We start from the raw sequence: 16,400 nt of genomic DNA, 5'->3' as shown, positions 1-16,400 counted from the left end.
ACACTATAAATGAGTGAATTATATGGTATGTGAATTATTTCCCAATAAATCCAGTTTGTTTGTCTTTTTAAGGAATCTCGATCCTCAACATGCCTCTCAAATTCATAACTCCAAAATCAAGAGTTGCATGTTCTACCAACTAAACCAGCCAGGTGCCCCAAATATGCTTTAATTTTAAAAAGCAATTTATAAGCCATATGAAAAAAAGTATTAACCCATTACTTTATGGTAATATTGGTCCTGCCCAATATTTTTGGATAAAGAATAGTATTATCTGTCTTGTTCATTTACTTCTTTCAAATGTTTGTTTCCAACTGACTTTTAGCTATTTTAAGACATCCAGTCTACTATCAAGTGGTACACATTTGCTGACAATGATAATATCCAAATTAATGAGCAGAGGTCAGGAAAGAACTGCCCAGAGGGAAGTTCCTGAAGTTTCGACTTTCATTTGAGAAATAAATGGATTATCTCTTTAAATGACTTCAGAAAGAGCAACTGTCACTTGGAGCTATAAATTCTGGTGTGTGTGCTTTTTAAAAAAGTTCAGACTTCACATATGTATGTGTATGTTAGTATACCCATATTCTTTGCAATAGGTAAAATATATAGTATGTGTGTTCAATCTTCAGTTTGCATCAGAGCAAAGGAGAAGGAAAAAGTAGGGGTTTTTTTCCACCTTATTCATTCAATAGACGTTTATTGGACTCCATTTATTTGGTACAAAAATCGTAAGACAAATTTTTCAGGAAAAGCCCTTAGCTGATTAGGTGGGGATAGTCCAGACTTTTTATAAACTCCAGAATTCAGACCAAAGGATAGAGACCAAATAATACATTAGTGCTTAAGAGCAAACTTTGTAGGATAGTCAACAGAGGCTAATGTTCCCCTGGAGAAGTTCTTTGGCAAATATTTTTTTTAAAAGATTTTATTTATTTATTTGACAGAGAGAGAGAGAGATCACAAGTAGGCAGAGAGGCAGGCAGAGAGAGGAGGAAGCAGGCTCACTGCTGAGCAGAGAGCCCGATGCGGGGCTTGATCCCAGGACCCTGAGATCATGACCTGAGCCCAAGGCAGAGGCTTAACCCACTGAGCCACCCAGGCGCCCCAGGCAAATATTTTTTAAAGCTCCCAGAAATGCCTTTGACCAGCAGAATATCCAAAGGTGGTATAACTAATTGTCTCAGCAATAACTTCTGTATAGTTGCTGTTGACCTGCAAAGAAGATTCCATCTTTAGCTCTTCCCATAGTTTTAGGCCCTCCGACACTAGTACCCTGTAACTTTTATGAAAATGGTTCCTGTTGACCCTATTAACTGATGACAACTGCATAATAATACAACAGGAGAGGATGTTATAGGTGTTGGTAGACTCTTTGAAATCCTCTCCACTGTGCTAATGATCTATGGGTAAAAAAAAGTCACTTGTATATTTCTATAGAATTATTTTAGGTTTTTGTCATTTTTCTTTCTGCTAAAAATATACTAAGTAAGTCATAATAACTAGCTAACTAATTGCCTCCCCTACTGATGTTCAACTTCTATAGCAACTGGGTTTGAGTGGAAACTTAGCCAGAAAATGATTTCTGTGAACTCAGGTGAAACTCTAATGATACCACCACATGAGAGAAAAACTGCCACCATCATACAAAAAAAGTTAGCGCAGAGCAAATTGATATCTAAGAGAGGCCCTTTCAACCTTGCAGGAAATGGTGTTTTCAAAAGTTTGGAAGCGACTATTTTATCTGGTATTGTTTGAATGTTCAGATGCCCCCCAGAAGGACTGACAGCATTTTTTCTAACCTTGAAATAGACACTCAATGGAAATAGGAAATAATGAGATTTGCCTGTACATTTCTGCTAATATACCAGTACTCACTAATGGCTAATACATCCAAGATTTAGTTCCTTGGTTGACTTGAGTCCTCAACCCACCTATTAGTTTGTATTGGTGATACAGATTGTATTAGGGGATAGTGTGACTTTTATTGTTTTGGGGAAAAATTGTTATTTATTTACAAAGTTAAAACCTACTTGGATTCCCACCTCTTGATAACTATTGGTCAGTTACCTCACCCTGTTATGTTTATGTGTACATTTATAAAATAGATATAAAAGACATAAAATGATACCGAGAGGAATAAAGGAACCAACATTTGTTGCAAACATACCACATGCCAGACACTATGCTTGTTATTTCATTTTAATCCTCAAAATAATGGTATAGTCAATAAGATTCCCATTTTTACAGACAAACAAATGGAAGTTCAGAATCATTCAATCTGTGACCTTTGAGAAATGTGGTACAAAGATTCATACCAGAGTAGATAGCCAAAATCCTTTTAAGTTTCAAGATACTACATGCCCACCCCCTTCCCACTCCTTACGTTTTGGATCTCATTAGCTCTACTCTTTCACCCTCCTCCAGCCCTGCAAGCCTGCTCCTATGTCAGGGCCTTTGCAATAACTAGAAGGCCCTGCCCCATGTCTACATGGCTTATCTCCTCACCTTCTCATGTCTTGACCCAAATGCCACCTTCTCAGTAAGGTTTCTCCTGATCATCCCACTCACTCTCTACTCCCTATTCCTAATCTTTCTTACCCTGCTGTTTTCTTTTCCTGTAATCTTTTCCTATAATGTTATCTTCATTGTCTGTTCCCTTCGCTATAATGTATGGTCCACTAAGACATAGATTTTTTTGATAACAGTTGACCCACAGTGTTGTATTAACTTCAGGTGTACAACAGAGTTATTCAACAAGTTTATACAGTGTGCTATGTTCACCACATATATATCAGTACCATCTGTACTGATACATTGCTATTGGAATATCATTGACTATATCCCCTATGTGTCTTTCATTCTCGTGACTTATTTATTCTACAACTCAAAGCCTGTATCTCCCAGTTCCCTTCACCCATTTTGCGCTTCACTTCCATCCCCTCTGGCAACCATTTGTTTGTTCTCTGTATTTATAGGTCTGATATGCTTTTTGTTTGTTTATTCGTTCATCATTTTGTTTTGTTTTTTAGATTCCACTTAAGAATGAAATCATATGGTATTTATCTTTCTCAATCTAACTTATTTCACTTAGCAAAACACCTTCTAAGTCCTCCATCCATGTTGTCTCAAATGACATGACTTCATCCCTTTTTTATGACTGTGTTATATTCCTGTGTGTGGGGTGTGTGTGTGTGTGTGTGTGTGTGTGTGTGTGTGTGAAGGGGAATGATAACCCTTTTTGCTAGTCACCCACAGGCTTGGTGAGTGATCTGTGGTACTGGGCAAGCATGGAAACAGAAGGCCCAGGGGGAAGGAAAAGAGCTCTTACCTCCTCTGTGCACTTGCGACTTTGTAGGCCCAAAGAAGAGGCCCATGCTCTATTTGGAATTTACAGTCTTGAGGGATGAAAAATAAATCTAAGCTTGGCTTACATTTCTAGATGGTTAAAATTCAGAATTTCATAATGAATAGTCACAAGGCTTAATGGATTTTGTGCTATGCTCCTACTGTTGGATATTTGTTGAAATTCAGTGTGGAACTAATTCATCTCTGAAACCCATCTTAAACTTTCTAATAACCCATAAGCCTGTTGGAAGAAGGCAATGACAGAAAACAGGTTCTTATCATTTCATTGGTATAGTTCTTCATAGGCCTGAAATGAACTCACTTTTTTCACTTTATTAAAAATCTTTTTTTGGCTGACTCAGTATATGATAAAGAAAAGTAGCTAGATACAAAACCTTGAAAATAGTTAAACAAATAAAATTTTTAATGCACAAGCTATCTAACTGCTTCTAGACTTTTTTCAATGTGTGTATGTGTGTGTGTATGTTTGTATGATTATATACTAGAAGGAAAATCGGTGAAGTTGTTATTTCTAAATTGTAAGATCCAGGATTATTTTTATTTTTTTTAATGTCTGGATATTTTTCAAATCCTCTACCACAAATGTGTATTGTTTTTATAACCACAAGAACAATTAATTTTTCAGTAATTTTTAGAAATTTTACATTTTCTTTGAAGATCCTTACAAAGTATTCCCTATATTCATTATATTTCTTTGAATCTACTTCCTTTTTCTTAAACCCTGCCATGATTCTAGCAGCTGAAGTGTTTTACTAATTGTAAAGATTTTTCCACATCAAAAAAAAAAATTTAAACCACAAAACCATTTATTCAGTGATTTTTTTTCCTCCAAGAACTAATGAAAATGCATATCCACACACCCAGTGTATTTTTTTAAGCTTTGGAGAATTAATCCATAACAAATACTCCCTCCCTCTATCTCCCTCCTCCCCATATATTTATCTACTATATGACTTTTTAAAATTTCTTCAAATATTTACCAAAGGTTTCGAAGTAACATCTAAACTACTTGTCTCCTTAACTTACAGTAGAAACAAAGAATACAAAGACCAGCTGGGAGAGAATTAAATGGATGCACCTACTTTCAAGCCCAGGCCTTCAGAGAGGTAAAACACATACTCAGTCCTTCCAGTAGATTCCAGAAAGAATGTGGATAACACTTCTCTTGATCTTTTTTTTTCTTACACAAATTTAATACTTTGATCGCTTATAACCAAAAAGCAGTATTTAAAGAAATAGCACAGGTCACCTTTATTATAGATAGCACAGTTAGCAAGATACTACCTTGAGTAGCTGTTTAAAGAGATCACACTTCAAAAGATAATTGACCTAAATTCTCCTTCCTGATCTGCACTCTGGTGAGTTTTGCCCACGTGCAGCCCTCCCAAGCATCTCACACAAGGAAGAGATACAGTAGGGTCCTAGGAGGCATGAGAATATAGGCCACTGTGATTAAAACTAATTCAAATATTATTTTAATCCCTGTGTTTAGTTTTCTAAAAATTCTCAACCTCAGTGGGTGTGTAAGGGCTGACAGCTCCACTTTGGAAGGTATCAGAAGTTGGTTTATAGAGAAGAACACTTTAAAGTGATTACACCTGTTCTGGTCCCATTTGGTTGGGGTGTGATGAAACGGAATTCTCTGTCTCTACTTTCAGAGTATTTGTTATGATGTGAATTATGGGCAACATTATAAAATACACATATCTAAAGGAAGAAATTTTACCAAAAGAAGCCTAATGTTACCTAATTTCTTTTGTGAATCTCATAAAGATCACCAGCCTAAAAACTTTCTTTTGACAGATGTTCACTAATTCAGTCATGTTATCTGGCAATGTTGACATTCCAAGTGCATTTTGTTGCTTTGCCCCCTTGGTGTATTTTAACTTATCAGTTTAAAGGATATCTGCTAGGAATATTCTTAGGATAGTTATGCAGTTGGTTCTTTACAATCTACAAGAACACCAATTTAAAGTTTCATTAAACATTCAACATATTTACTGGTTGTAGAAATCCTATCAGCATCAACTACCCATTGTTCCAAACATCTCTGGAACAAATTGGAATCAACAAACATCTTGGGTACACGATCTTCCTGGAGTGTTTTTGTGGCTTTCTCCCATTATTTTGGGAAACAATCTTGTTGCTATCATTTAATACTTCCAGAAACAGACTTGGCATTGAAGTTCTGATTCATTTAGAAAGTTCTGACCATAGGTCATGAATCATAACTTCCTGCTTCATACATGGAGGACCAACACAGATGTTAATTTGGAAGATGTTTGTATTACCTAAGGCTGTGTGTTAGCGAAGAAAGGCATGAGAACCAGATTCCTAACACATATTCATATTTCTGACAGGTGTCCTTGTATTTGCAAGTGTTCCCATTGTGTCTTTCTCAAACAAAACCTTAGCCATTCTCCTTAAATTTATAAAATTAAACAGAATAAAAAATAGAAAGAGATATACACTAAACCCCTGATACCTAAAGAGTGGAGAAGCCAAAACAAAGGTGAAATGGGGAAACGGCTGGGGAAAGGAAACAAAATCAAGCTCCTGGAGCCTAATATTGTATGAATATGAGCAAAAACCTATATGCAGTCACTTAATAATGAGGTCAAGAATGCTGAATAATTTAACATACCCTTGGATCTTGATTTGTGATTGTCCAAAACTAATATTTCACAGGCCACATTGCACCTTGTCACAGACTCCTATTTCTCCTTCAAGATAATGCCCAACTATTAATAGACCCAATCTGGTGGAAATTACCTAATTGGCCACAGTCACTTCAACTCGAACGTGACACTTCGGACATACTGTAGTCACAAGGATAAGTTAGGAGCGTGGGCAGCAGACTTGCTCTTTGTGGTAATTGTAGCTGAAGCTTGTGCTATCACCGAAGCTTATTATTTTGCAAGTTGTACACTCAGCTCCTTGTAAAAATTGTACTGTAAGGAAAAATCCCTGAGGAGGCTTCTTTTCTCTACTGGTTCTTCTAACATCCCGGATGAGGATGACCAAACAAAATGCTATGTGATTGTGTTTAAGGGCACATAACTACATGCCACCTGATATAATATCTTAGTACTATAGATTAAACAGTTCCTTAAGTCTCTGTATTCTTTCAGTTTTGTGCTTATTCAGCTAACCAAATTATTGCTGGTGAATGACATTATTTAAGAGAATTCATCCTGTGTCTTGGGAAAAATTTGTGTACCTACCCCTTCATCAAGCAGGTAAATGAGGAATGAGAGGTCTGTTTCTTTTTTTTTTTTTTTTTTTTTTTAATTTATTTGACAGACAGAGATCACAAGCAAGCAGAGAGGCAGGCAGAGAGAGAGGAGGATGCAGGCTCCCCACTGAGCAGAGAGCCTGATGCGGGGCTCAGTGCAGGACTCAATGTGGGGCTTGATGCAAGGCTCAATCCCAGGACCTTGAGATCATGACCTAAGCTGAAGGCAGAGGCTTTAACCCACTGAGCCACCCAGGCGCCCCAAGAGGTCTGCTTCTAACTAGCATTGTCATTGGCCTCCATTCTTTGCCTAAGCATCGTGCCTATGAAGACAATAAGCTCATTCCTACACAGTATGAGTGCATCAAACAGTAGACATCTTTCTCTGGTTAGTAATTCTTTGTATTTTCATAACGTTTTACAATTTCAGAAGGGTACATCTTCCCTCTCTCCTTCTCTTCCTTGCCCCCTTCCTTCTGTGTTCATTGAGTGAATAAGATGATCTAGGTCCTATGCTGGGCACTGAAGATACACAAATAAATGAAATATAGTCTCTGTCTTCAAGGAACTCCCTGCTTAGGAAGAGGAAAAGTAAGAATAACCAATTAATTATAGACTTATGCAATGAGTGCTCTAACCACGTGTACTACAGAAAATGCCAAGAAGTCAGGATGCTGCACAGAGAAAGTAACTTTGGGACAAGATCTTGAAGGATGAACAGATGTTTACAACTGAAGAAGGGGTGATGTTGAAAGGGAATTGGGGAAGTTGTTGCCTGAAGCAGAAAGGACAGTAGCTGTGAGGACATCAAGGTGTGAAATACATGGCTAAAATGGCAAGCGAGGCCGGATCAGAATGAATTTTATGAGGCTTTTTGAAATAACAGAAAAAATACGTACACCAGTCTCTGCTCCTGGTTCCTGGCACAGAGTTCCTAAATCCCCTGAGATTTCCTAGACAGAAGGAATGTCTTTTGTTCTAAAGAGGTGACTCTTGGTGGGCTCATGGATAACTTCAGATTGAGAGCTGTTCACTAGAGAGACCAAACCTTGATTAGGAGTTTGGGACTCAGACCCACCTCCAATCCTCCAGGAAATGGAGTTAATGATTGATCAACCATATGTGATGAAACCACCATTAAAAGTCCCAAAAGTAAAAAATAAAATAAAATAAAGCCCCAAAAGTATGGGGTTCACAGAGCTTCCAGGTTGGAGACCACATACCAACTTCATGGGAACAGAAGCTCCTGTACTCAAGACATTTCCAGACTTCACCCTGTATATCTCTTCATCTGCCTGTCCATCTGTATTCTTCATCATATTCCTTATAATATATTAAAAGAGTAGAGGTAAGTAAGTTTATCAAAGTTCTGTGAGGTGTTCTAGCAAATGATTGGACCTGCGGAAGGGGTATAGGAGCCTTCAACTTGTAGCCATGTTGGACAGAAATTGTAAGTAACCTAGGGACTCACTACTTGCAGTTGGTGTCAGGAAGGGGAACAGTCTTATGGGAATGAGCCCTTAACCTGTGGAGCCTGTGCTAACTTTGGCTAGTGTCAGAATTGAATTGAATTATAGGACAGTCATCTAGTGTTGGGGAATTGTTTGGTGTGAAAACCCCACATATCTAGTGACAGAAGTGTTTGGGAAGTGTTGTAAGTGTGAAAAAAGGAAAACACAGAAGAGTTCTCCTAGACACACTTATCCAGGTGTTTGAACAAGCCAACAAGCTCCTTTGGGTACAGAGTACACATAGTCTATTTAACAGTTCTGTATGCAGCAATAATTTTATATTAATCCTATTCTCCTTTTAGCGACAATAGTCCATTACCACATACCATTAATATATTTTTCCCAGTCACTGGGTGCTATTAGCCAATGAAAGCTAATATGACAGACTGTAGTCTCCTCTCTCAACCAATGAGCAGCAGTGTAACACTCTGCAGCTGGTCTTACCCAATGAGTGTTCTACCATACTATCCCCAGCTGAGTGTTTTCCCCACCCGTGGTTTTTTGTCTGCCATGATTTCTCTTTCTGTGATTTATTTCTGCTCTGAGAAGCAATTTTGATCCATGTGGCTGATAGGAGATGTGCAAGTGCTAGTGCTAGAGCAAAGAAATAGAGTATCATGCTGGGTGTTTAAATACAAGTGTAATAACAGCTCAAGTGAATTTCAAGGAAATGGAGAGAGAGTAAGAATCAGCAGACAGTTGCAGACTGGTGGCCAATTTTGAGATGGGCAGCATATAGGGTAGGGCATCTTGGGAGGACTACAGGACACCTGCACAAAACCTGGCTGGCGGGACCATGTGACCTCAAGGAATTTGGAGGGAACAAAGTGGCTCTTATCAGCCATTGCCTTGATACTGGGAACACCTCTCTAGGGTCTATGCTTTCAGGACCATGTGCAGCACTAATTCAGGTAATGCACCCCCACCCCCAACCCAGTGCAAATGAAAATCAATGAGGCGTTCATAGCTTACTAGGGTATTCCTTTAGAGCCAGGCTATCTGGGTTTGAAACAGCTCTACCATTTTTATCAGCTATATCATCTTGGATATTTAACCTTGCTGACTTCAGTTTCCCTCTCTGTAAAATGGGAGTAAAAATACTACCTACCAAATGAGGCTGTTCTGAAAGTGGAATAATATTTCTAAAGCACTAAGAATAGTGCCTGGCACATAGTAAATGCTTGAAGATATTTGTTATTATTATTATTATTACCACTGTCTATTTTCTGTCTATAAAATGAGGAAAAATGACTAAATGATCCCTGAAGTCCCTCCCAATTCTAACATTGCCTGAATTTGCCAATCTCTTTTATCCTAGGAGAAAATTGTAACTCAGAGGGTTTGACTACCCACCCCTGTGCCCACTGAGGTTACATTGGGAATAAGGAGTAAGATGCAAAATCAGAATTGGAACCCAAGTCTTACAGCCCCTAATGCTATGCCTTTTGTGCCCTTCCCTGTACCAAAAACTGAATAAAGCATCACCCAGCTGGATGTCTCACTCCTTAATCTCTCCCACTCTTGGAGTTGCACCACCTCAAGCTACTCTGTTTTGTTGTAGTGTTATTGTTTTTTTGTTGTTATTCCAACCCCTTCCATCCCTCTGCAGATCAGGAAGAGAAGTGACAAGCTTGGGAAACAAAAAGGGATTTGTTGCATTAGAGGAAATAAAACTGAGCATGATGTTAGAATGTTCCTCTCAGCATTTACAGCTCAAGCACCTGCTGTTGGTCTCCACCATTAGGAGACTTATCATGCTTGCAAGGCAAGTGGTCCATTTTCCATTCACCACTGCACTCAGTTTTTAGAAAACCCAAGTCCCTGGATGTGGCCCTTTGTCTTACTATCTATTATTCTTGTTCTATATGGATGGAATTCCAGAAATGGAATTTTTTCCATTTCTGGTACAATTTTGGCAATGCTGCAAGGACTGACTAGAGAAGGGAGAGAGAGGGAAGAAGGGGGAGGTGGAAAGAGAGATGATGACAGGACACATTCCCAGCAAACTGACCTATCTAGTGTCAATCTTGTTAATTTGTGCTTCTGTATTTTGTCCTACAGTTTTGAAACCCATTTACAATGTACCCAGGACTCTGGTCTCTCATTCCTAGGAATGAAGTGTTCTTTTGTTTATCATCTTTTTTTTTCCTTGTCTCTGTCCACTCAAATATTAGAATAGTCATCATTCTTTTAACAGCTAAAATATCTGTGCAGGTTTTTAAAAAATAAGTATTTTCATTTGACTGAACTGATTTCATCAGAAAAGGTTAATGTGGTCATTTTGATTTGCAAAATTTCCCCCTCTTTTTATTTCTTCCACATTTGATTTTGAGCACACATTTAATAATTTCTGGTAGTTTGTGTGGGTTCAGCTAGATATGCAGAGTAGGTTCTCAACAGTTACAGAATTTTATTATGACCAAGGAACCACTATTCTATAAACACGGAAAATTGGAAATTATCTCTAGAGCTGTTTGTTAACGAAGTCGAAGGCTAACCTTTAGGGCTCATTAAAATTCCACTGATGAAAACTCTCTCTCTTTCATGAATCCATCCCTCTGTTACGAGTGCTGGTGTGTGGAAATTGGTCTGGGCCCTCCCCTTTTGCCCTCCCCTTTAATCTCTTGGTCAGGTTTAGGCAGAGATTTTTAAAGCTTATAGATTTCTCTTTCTCCTTCTCAGAGTATGTGTTGTGAATCCAAACAAACACGAATGAGTCTCTGAACTGTTACCGAGTCCTACTGACCAGGCAGGCAGTCCTGCTGAATCTGCCATCCTCCGTCAATAAAGGAATGAAGTCATTTAGGGATAATTAACAGGCGCAAAAAGAGGGATATGTTCTCTGTACCAGACGGTAGAAATAAATATGAAAACAAACCTCCAAATATAATGCACAGTTGATGAAATGCATTGAGTTTTTTTTTAATGAATCTATTTTAAAAATGACAGTCAGTTAAAATGCAGTCTTATCAAGAGATCCCTGCCTGGTAACAGCAGCCACTCTCCTGTCCTGCTGGCGGATAAGACCCTACAAATCCTCCCAAAGTGCTGCAGCATCCATGTGCAGAAGAGCATTTGAATTCACTTGGTACCTCTCTGTATACAGAGGATTCTATTGATGCCACATAGCATCACTACTACTGTTGATAAACAGATGGAAAATGATTGTTTATGGAATTTTTGTTTTAATCGCATTAACGTGTTTGGCAGGGAGATCCACCTAAGTACACAATGTAAAGCCTGCCTTTGATCTAGGCCCCTTTGGGGCATTTTCCACGACTGATAAACTGCTTCTCTGAGTTCATAGGCAAATGATAAAAATGATAAAAAGAAAGAAAAGAGGAAAAAGAAGAAGAAAGCCAGGCACCAACCTCCCATTTGAGTATTTGTCTCCTTGGAGCTAGCCAGGCTTACAGTCATGCTGACGACTCAGCACACATCTCACCCAGTTATACACCCACACAGGGCGCAACATGAATGCCCTCAGCTCTCACCCCCCCTTTTTCCAGTTCACTCCTACCCTTTGCACACAAACACACACATGCTCAATGCAAGAATTCATATGCTCTATCTTTTCAGACATTCCTACTGCCTTTAAATGTGGCCTCATTTAGATCCTTACATTTATCAATAACAGCCCTTACACATATTTTCCTTTTACCCTCACGCATTTCTTAGTTAGCATTAATTATATTGTGATCTGATAGAAATCAGAAGCTTTCTTGTAATGAAAATGAGTGTTCTAATTGTGAAATATTTTGTCTACTAAATATTCTGCTGTAAATTAGCCTGAGTACAGCCAAAGGCAGAACGAACTAGATTCTATACAGAATCTCGTATAGAAAATTTAATAGCCACTGAAAGAAAGACTTCTATAGATTCCCATTTCCGAAGCACAATCCCCACCTTGCCTTCTCTTGAGATGGTTGATCAGACACTTCCCTCCCTTCTTAGGAGAAAGAGATCTGAGGAGGTTTTAAATTCTTGGATGGATTTTTTTGTTTGTTTGTTTGGTGGATTTTTTTTCTTCTCATTCTTTCTCCTCTGCAGAACACAACTAGTAAATGATTGGATCTTTGACAGAACAAAGGTATTTTTGATGGGCTCTGTAATCTAGTGCGCTAATGCGCCCAGTCCCCTCATTGTCTTGCTGTCTGATCCCATCCCTTCTGCCAGACAGTCACTGCGGGATGAGTCACTTTTAATGTCTGATAATCAAGGTGAATTTTCAAAAAGCTGCCATTTTGGAATTATGCACTGTATCACAGTGTCAGGGACGAGAGGAGGAGGAAGGACGAAGGAAAGGCTAAGACAGACACCTACTGTACATTGAAAGAACCGCAGCACAGAGCCGGCACTGCGCCAGACGAGATGTGTCCGGAGGGGCTAAGTCGATCAAGGCGTCCATAATGAGAAGGAAACTATGTTAATTATAAATTAAAAATAACTTCTGTGATAATGAAGATTATACGCACAGGAGAAAACGTCTTAGCTAAAACAGACTGCAGGGATGGAATTAAGCACCAGCCATTTGGGGGCATGGATTCTGTACCTACGGAATCTATTGTGGTCCATTAAATAACCTAATACAAACTTACATTGGAAAAAGAATAGAAGTGAATTGTGGCTGTCTCCGTGGGTGCTGGATTGTCTCCATCCTTATCTAAAGCAACATCAGCTAAGGGAGGTACCTAGCAAATGAACACAGCCTCCCTGCATCTTGGGAGACTGGATATTTCTGGAATCATTTAAAGGACTGAAACATTTTTCCCCCATGAAATAGCAAGGGAGATATTGGAAACCCCTGGTAAACAAAGGCCAATCAAACATTCTTGCAAGACTTCGGCTATTATATACGTTGGTCACTGTCTTCTCTAAGGTAATTAACTAAACCCACTGTTACGTATTATGGTTCTGAAATATTTTAAAATTGTTGTCATTGTATTAAATGGTAGGATAGTTGAAGGAAAAGGATATCAGAATAGCCTGCTATTTCTGTTTATTATTCAGATAAGCGAATGCCTATAAATAGAACCAGGATGTTTTGACTAGGGAAATGCTGTCCTCGTTACAGCTGGGAGATGCTGGGGCGATTTAAAGCTGAAGCTTCAAAGCCTTGTCCTGCTTTATAAAACCATGAGAGTTTTCATGGCTGTTTCAGTGACCAGTCAAAGTCTGCAGGTGCTTTATCTGTCCTGGGGCAGGGAGAGAATGACATTTCTGTGAATGCTATTTTATAACCATGATGAACACTTACATATTTCCTCTAACAGAGGTATTTAAAAGCCTGCATATCTTCTTCAACACAAGTTATGTTTACAGATTATTACACCTTGTTATTGTCTACCAAGGTTAACTAGTCCATTCTCTCCCCATTCTCCACTTCTACCATCATACATACACATGTACACACACACATACACACACAATACCTTAACAGATGGTTGCAAAAAAAAAAAAAAAAGCAGAAAAAATATTTAGCTACCATGCTATTTTCATATATACAGAAGATTAGATATACAGAAAATATATGAGATAAAAGTGACCCCTTAGAGATATTTGGGTACAACCCTAATTGTACTAAAACTACAGAGAAGTGACTTGTCCTAGGACACTCAACCAGAGAATGGCAGATGCCAGGCTAGCATCCAGGCAGCTAACTTGAAAGCTGGCATGCTTTCCACAGCAGCATGCTCTCTTTCCATTAAAAGAATCAGGTCTCTGCAGCTTGGCTAAACAGTGATTAATGCACAGATGTCACAATGAAAAAAAGAAAAACCTGAGGAAGAGATAAGAATCATATACATTTTCAACCATGATACAAAGGAATAAAATGGAAAATGGTATGAAATGAAGAAAGGCAAAATGTTAATAGAACATCTATCTAACAAAACGATCTGCCTAGTCAGGAATTCTATTAGAAGGCAGAATTGTCCTTTAAGGAAAGTGGTAGAGACATTTGAAACTAGCCAAGAAAGCAAACGTCGCTTGCAAAAGTCACACTGCTCTATTTCTCTCTATATATTTTCATCTGAAATATTAGAACAATTCAGTCATATTCAAGCATGGATTCTCACTGTAGTCACTGAGATCCTGCCTAGGCTCTGTCGATTAGTGACAGCTAAACCAGCATATTCTTTTCTTCTCTAAAATCTAGATCCTTAGAATGTACAGCCTACCTTGCTCTCTGAGGAAAGATCAACCTGAAATGACCTAATAGGGATTTTTGCATCTATAATTTCCCTTTTGCCATGTTCTGTCTCCTGTTAAACTAATCTCTGTCTGAAACATTCTGCACATTTTTATTAAAATACCTCACTGAAGCATGGGGGCTCTAAAGTCCTGAGCATGAAATCCCGGCCCCTTCAAGCATGATGTCCCCTATTTTAATGTGAAACCTGACAGATTACCTTCACAAACACTGTATAACAATAGGAACATTATCAGAGATGCTAGATAATAATAATGATAAACCGGACATAACTATAAATGAGGACAGGACCTCCCAGTAGCTCTGGTTATCCTTCTACAAGGAGCTAAAGAAGGCTGTGCTAAGAATTAAAAAAGAAGAAATGAAATCCATCTCAATGAAGAATGTGTTTTAACACAATGAACAATCTTTGGTAGCTAAAGGAAGGGATCAAAAGATTATCTGTTTGGAAGAAAATCTTAACAAATAAGATGGAGGATGGAGATGTGATGGTCAATAGACAATGGAATTTTAGAAAACAAATTGTGATTCCTTCAAGTATCAAAACAAGTAGGCTTTCATAGTCTCTCTGATCCTACTTTTTGCTTCTGGAGAAGAAAAAATTGAAGAACATAGATCTGGCTGGTGGGGTAAACACAGAACATGTTATCTGTTTTTGCTCTGAAGAGGTATCAGGAGTATTCATGGGACTTCTGTTTCAATGGCACTGTTAGGAATAAGGTTTCTCAACTTCAGCCCTATTAACATTTGGAGCTGAATAATTCTTTATTGGGGAGACAGAAGAGGCAAGAAAGGGGATGTCTTGTGCATTTTAGAATGTTTAACACCTTCGCTCCCTTCTACCCACTAGACGCCAGTGACATCGCCCGGTTATGACAACTAAAATGTCTCTAGACATTGCCAAATGTCCCCTCAGGAGCAAAATCACCCCTGCTTGAAACCACAGAGCTAAAGGGAATGGGTCTTATTTTTACAAATAGATTCGGCTATCCCATGTTTTGGAGACAATCTTTATTTGTACAACAAAACTCATGTTTCTGATATGTTCAAAACATGGCAGGCACTTCATGGTCTCTGATATTGCCCATGGATTGCCTAATTATTGGTTCTCCCACAGAACTCAGAGCTCAAGATACCTGTAATCAAGTCTAGAGGGAGGCAGGTCTCAAAAAGAATTGAACATTTGATTATTGACATATAGAGTCACCTAGGATCAAATAGATACAAAGCCAACTACATTTTGAAAGAGATTACAAACAAAATATTTTGAAAGAAATTAAAGACCTAAATAAATGGGAAGCCATCCCATGGTCATGGATTGGAAGATTTAATATTGTTAAGACTGCAACACTTCCCAAAGAGCCACCACCCTAGAGTTTTTTATTTATTTGTTTGTTGATTGTTTTGTTTTTGACATAACAATTATGACAAAAATGACTTTGAAGTTCCCAGACATCTATAGAAAACAGGCCAAGCCACAGTAGAAAGCATATTTTTGGGATAATGGGAGGAAGGGACCTCCCAGAACCATGGAGAACAATGAACTAGGAAGCTCCTCCAGGAAGCAGAACAAGAGCCCAAGTAAAGAACAGTCCCTACCCCTAAGAGTACTTCACAACGTCCCCTCACAAAAAATCTCAAAATTGTTGAGAATCAGTGACGGCTCTATGATTTCTATTCCTTCCCTTTTTAAATGGGAATATTTATTTTAGTTACTCTGTCTCTCCCTTTTCCACCACTATGTACTGGGCATGTGAAAGCAAGTAATTTGGCTTATTAGTTCACAAGTGTCTGGACCAAGAGGATCCATATGAGATCCAGTGCTTTGAGTTTTGAAATGTGATTGACTGAGACTTTGAGTGTTCTCTTTAAAGAAAAGAGGAAAGTATTTTGCATGTAAAAGAGGGAGCAAGTGTTTGTCACCAAAAGAACAGGCAGATTTTACTACTCTTCTCAATTATTTTCTGCCCTTCCCTATGAAATGATTATAAATACTCATTTGCATTTCATTTTCTCTTTCATTTTCAGAGTTTTAGCACTTATACATATGGGTGACCATGTCTTTGACATTAGG

At 38.4% G+C, this 16,400-nt stretch overlaps 1 protein-coding gene across 1 annotated transcript in view; it reads left to right on the top strand.

Moving 5' to 3' along the window:
• The first annotated feature begins 4,415 nt into the window (after nucleotides 1–4,415).
• PMFBP1 (polyamine modulated factor 1 binding protein 1) overlaps nucleotides 4,416–16,400 on the top strand; it is a 129,829-nt gene continuing 117,844 nt past the window's right edge. Inside the window, exon 1 of the mRNA XM_047712140.1 lies at nucleotides 4,416–4,475. The gene's annotated coding sequence lies outside the window, so the exon portion shown is untranslated. The remainder of the gene's footprint in view (nucleotides 4,476–16,400) is intronic.

Source organism: Lutra lutra, chromosome 17, assembly GCF_902655055.1.
Source record: "Lutra lutra chromosome 17, mLutLut1.2, whole genome shotgun sequence".
Lineage (NCBI taxonomy): Eukaryota > Metazoa > Chordata > Mammalia > Carnivora > Mustelidae > Lutra > Lutra lutra.
The sequence above is the reverse complement of the archived record's forward strand: the minus strand, read 5'-3'. Positions and strand labels throughout refer to the sequence as shown.